Consider the following 5,530-nt stretch of genomic DNA (forward strand, 5'->3'; position numbering starts at 1 on the left):
CTCGGTGAACTGAAATTATTATCCACTCCAGGAAGCTGCTATAATTTCTAGAAAACTGGTAGGTATGCAGGCCCAGTAGCGCAGGCATAGGGGGGCACGGGGGCAAGTGCCTCCCCCCCCCCCCCCCCCCGCTTAGGCTGCTCGGGACCCTTCGCGCTCCTCGGGACCTACGATTAAGGGCCCGAAAGGACGGGCGGAGGTCGTATTCAGGTGCCCCGGCCCGCAGGACCGGGCGCTCCAATGCCAGGCAGAGGGCCCGGGGGCCCTAAAGGGGCCTGTGCTGGCAAGGAGCCCCAAGTCGGCCAGAGGCAGTGTTAGAGGAGGCCCAAAGAGCCTGGAGTGCCCACCAGATCCAACGATCAATGGCTTCATTGGTGGCTCTAAGGGCACCAATGAAGCCATTGAAGCACCAATGGAAGGGATGGTTAGAGCCTTACTCATAAGCCCGGCTTGCGGGGACAGACCCTCGAATGGCAGTCAGAGGGCCTTTGCGCCGATCAGGGACACCCCGAATCGACATTGGCCTATATGCCGGTCAGGCACCACCAGTACCGCATAGTCCGTTCCGAATCAGTATAGGCCTGAGCGTTCACTTCCCAATCAGCCACAAAGCCGGGGTCGGTGATTTACACTGGCCGGGGCGCCCGCATCTGTCAAGGGCCCACAGGGCCTAACAGAAGGTCCTTTGCTTGCAAGGGGCCCAGAGCCGACCAAGGGCAGTGTTTGGTCAGGCCCGAAGAGGGGCACGAGCGGCCCAACGGAATCGGCTATCAAGACCCCGGTTGGAGGGCATAAGGGTCCGAAGGACTGCTTGAAGGTCACATAAAGAATCGCAGCCCGCAGGGTCATAACCCGAAATGGTAGTCAGAAGTCTTCTCGCACCGTTTGACGACCATCTAACACAATGCGGGTGTCTAAGTCAGCCAGGGACCACGAACACCGAACAGTTGGCTCCCTGTACGTCTGAATCCAGGGGACCCGTTCCCGAGCAGGAGCAAGACCGGGGCCACGATCTGAATTGGTCTGGGTCCCTGAAACAGTGAGCACCGGGACAACACACCAGAGCAGCACCGGGACAACACACCAGATCCGCAACGGGGCAACACACCAGAGCCGCATCGGGACAACATACCAGAGCAGCACCAACACAGCTCAACAGCGCTGTACCGGGAGCCCATGAGTGTAGCACCACCCCAACTTACCAGAACGAGGTAGCACGGCGAGAGCCCACCAAGGCAGCATGGTAACTACTCACCAGAGCACTGGGTTGCAGAAAATACTGATGGGCACCAGCGCCTCACGCCAGGAAATCATTTCCGTTTCGTTTTGCGCGTGGTACGGGCCGAGGTTATCGAACCCTCCCATCCACGCTTTGATCATGAATGCACGCAAGGCGGCGACGGCCGCTAGACGCTGCCGCGCGGGGCGGACGCCGGACAGTGCTGGGTGTAGCGGACGCCGGACACCGCCGGGTGTAGCGGACGCCTAACACCGCCAGGTGTAGCGGCCGCCGGACACCGCCGGGTGTAGCGGCCCGCCGGACACCGCCGGGGATTTAGCGGACGCCGGACACCTGCCGGTGTAGCGGACGCCGGACACCGCCGGGGTAGCGGACGCCGGACAACTGCCGGGTGTAGCGGACGTCGGACACTGCCGGATGGAGCGGCTGACGCCGCTTGGTCACCGCTGGGGGCGGGGCCAGAGCGAAGGCACCGTCAGCAGGCCTCTCTCAGTGGGCGCGCCCACTTGATCGGCTCCGGCTCGGGATCAGCGACGCCCGCATCGCGGCCACGCAGCAGAATCGGTCCTCTGAGCGGCCTTTGTGCGGCGCGGCGGCGCACGGTGCCCGGTCGAATCTGCTGATATGTCCGCCTGGCCCGCGCTGACCTCTCGGGGGTGGGCGGGCTCAGGCCGGGTTGCGGCCGCCGACTGCGGCGTTCAGCTGCGCAGCGGCCGACCGGGGACTCGACGCAGCGGCTACCTTCTGCTTAAAAGGAGATGTCATCAGTCTTTGAAGTCTTGCTTCAACTCGTGTTGTTGTGTAGCATTTACCAAGGTGTGAAGCGACTGCAGGCATATCACGAACATTATCAATTCGGTACCTCTTGCAAGGACCATACACATAGATGAGGAAGTGGTCAAAATTTGGTGGTGAGGGGAGCAATCAGTTTTAAAATAAATTATTTCGCATCGCCATAAGCAACCAACATTCTCAAGCAAGGGAAATAAAATTTGCCCCCCCCCCCCTTCAGTTGTGACTGAAGTCGACCTGGCGTTATGGCATGACTTTGGTCTAGACTGATCTTAGTGACCGGACAGAATATTTACATAGCATTTAAACTGTTATGTAGAAGGCGTGCTGCCATCATTATCGACATGATGGCAGCGCTTTGCAAATTGCGAAGTGCACTTATGGGGAACATTATACATATAGATAAAACAGCATCAATACCTTTATTCCTCAAAGAACAAAGAGGAAAATGAAGAGAAAGATGAAATGTTTCGGCTATATGCGTTTATCAAAAGGAATAACGGCAGCAAATTCAAGTTTGTCCGCCGATTGTACTCGATGTTTCAGCCTTTTTCTTCAAAAACAGCTAGCCACAGTATTTACAGACCAACAACATGCAGGGATTAAATATGGAGCAATTGGCAGTCATATCTGAGATACAATGCGCACCGAACTGAGAATTAAAATACACGAAAAATACGTGTATATGCAAATGAATTGAAGTTAACAGGCCTCACGCATAACACATCATTTACTTCCGCAGGCCATTTCAAGTAAACAGGCATCTCGCATCACGCATCCCTTTTACATGCAAACTCTTTCAGTTAAACAGGCATCGTGTAGCAAGCGTCATGCAACACTGATGCATGAAGACAATGTTAAGCCAGCATGCACAACACATCAAGACGATAGTCGCATTTACATAATCGTTCATGATTAGTCCTGCATATTTAAGTCTGGTCGCCAAATTCTTATAAAAATAAATTCACCGTTTTTCCTGCCTGGATGGTCCCGCGCTTTGAAGATTCCCCTGAGCTCAAAAAGAAAATGGTCTGTACCTCCTGGATTTTTACCTCAGCGTGTTCTGTCAAAAAGGTGGTCGCCAAAGGGTTCTTTTTATTCTCTGTTTTTTTTTTAGCATCTCGCAGGCGTTCATCACAACTGAAGCAAGTAGGACGTATGGACTTCCCAACATAGACTATGTACCTCCCATGTTTTTCGCGGAGTTTACGCTTAAATTCGTAAACTAAATTTAATCGCGTGCAAACCCCCTAAAACCCAGGCATGCATATATGACACCTATCACACCTTGGGTCTCAAGCTTCGAGATAAAGTATTCAACTAGAGGGTTCTTTAGCTTCTTGTCGTTCTTTTAAGCTATGTGTAATCGCAGTTTTAATTTTCTAAGGATATGTTGAATTTTTCAGAGCAAATGTTCATCTATGTCAGGCAGCGTTCAGCCAATTTATTTACCCAATTCAGCCTTTACAATGAACCATACAGAAAGAGGGTCCGCATTTTGATTTACTAGTGACGGTAAAAAGAGGAACAACCGTACAACGTTAGAAACGGAGCTGTGATCAAGCCCATCAACTCTGGTATGATTCTGCACTGCGAATCTGCACATCCGACTTTCACTAAGCACAATATGATTCGAAATACGCTCCATATGGCTCTAAGCAACTTATCAAGCAGTGAAAAAGACGCAAAGAGCATAAAAATATGGACTTAGCTGTTTGGCAATAGATATTCTCCACGACCTTAAGATTGTTTTTGGAAAAGGTCAAAACATCTAGAACACGTAGGGGGATGTATGGTGGGAAACGGGAACACGCCCCGTCAGCCGGCGGATTCTGAACACCACCTGACACAGATGAGCGCTTGCTTTTGAAAATCAAACATGTCATCAGGAAATCCAAACTGCTCATACTCATAGCTTGGACGAACAAGAAGCTAAAAAAGTCTAAGGCGAAATATCCTATCTCGAAGCCTAAGTGCCCGAGAGGCAATAAATGCCATTTATGCAAGCCTGGGCTTCAAGGGGTTTGCACGAAACAACGAGGCTTATGAAGTTAACGGGCACCCGGGTGGCCGGTTGGATACCCTTCGCTCGGGTGGGAAAGGGGGGAGGGGGGGGGGTAATTTCATCCGCTGAGACCTCAGGAACTAAGAGAGCTAGAGACGCCAAATTAACAGGGTGTGTTGACCTGTACGTCAACTCCCTTAGGTTGAAGTTCAAGTTTCTAGGTCATGATCTCTGGATTAAATGAGGCCAAACAAGGTCAAATTCCAGGTTAGGCTCCAAATGGCCTCTGGAACCTAGATAACTATCAAATAAAAGGTCAAATGCTCATTTGAGATCAGTGACCTTGTTTGACCTTTTGAAAGTCATGGTGACCAAAACCATACAAGACTGCTTTGAGTTTTGCAGTTGGATAAGCGACAAACATAACGCTAAGCAGAATTCCCCCTAAAAACAAAGTGCTGACCTGGGTCATTTTAGATTAGTTTGCCCCAGAAACTGCGCCATACAGCAAACCCTAGAGTAACAAAAACGGTTGGTTCTGACCTTGGTCTGACCTCCACACCTGACCCTAGGTCAATTTAATTTGTTTATTCAATTGTTGTGTATCCTAAGAAAGTATCTCAGGTATGTATGGCTTCGTTTAACACTCCGTTGTTGGATCGGACTAAACGATTCCCCAAAAAATTGCAATCGATGAAACCATGACCTTACTTTGACCTTCCATAGGTCAGCGGCCTTACATGGTGTATCTAAATGTTTGATGCCAGAAGATCCGCTACTTCGTTGTCTACAGGTGTGCAAAATTTGGCGCGGCTACGCCGCGCCATTGCGAATCATTCCAGAAAAGTCTTCGGGGGCGGGGTTAATTTGACTCCCATCTGAGCGCGTGTCAAGTCTAAACCTTGTGAAAAACAGAGGAGGGATATCGTCGATGTCGAGGAGTCCTTGCGCCTTATTGGTGTGAGATAAAATGAACATCTGTGAGGTGCCAATATAAAAACAGATAATACCATTTTCGGCGATCCTTTTTGGACAAAATATGCTCGGCTGAAATCCAAGAGGATACGGACCCTTCACCCCTGACAGAGCTCAGTCACTACCTACAGAATACGACCTCCATCCGGCTTTTCGGACCCTTCGGGCCCGACCCAGTGTGGAGGGTCCCAAAAGATGGAGTGTACCCGAGCGGGTTACCAGATGGCCCCGGCAGGAGCGTAAGGCCCAGAGAGGAGCGAACACGCGTCCGCGCGTGGCGGCGCGGACGCGAGCGGTAAGCTCCAGCAAAAGCACAAGGTCCCTCGAGTAAGTAGAAAGAACCCGATACTTACATAATGGACCCCTGAGCAACTGAGTGTACCCTGGCGTATGAGGCCCCGGAAAAGCGTACAGAGCCTTTCTGGAAAACTGGAGAAATCCGTGGAGGAAAACATGATCGATCAAGAGTGCTCAGGCATACAAGCAGGTAGCGTCCCAACAGCGGCATTGGGCCCCAC

Source organism: Pollicipes pollicipes, unplaced genomic scaffold (genome assembly GCF_011947565.3).
Source record: "Pollicipes pollicipes isolate AB1234 unplaced genomic scaffold, Ppol_2.1 Scaffold_4295;HRSCAF=5057_pilon_pilon_pilon, whole genome shotgun sequence".
NCBI lineage: Eukaryota > Metazoa > Arthropoda > Thecostraca > Pollicipedomorpha > Pollicipedidae > Pollicipes > Pollicipes pollicipes.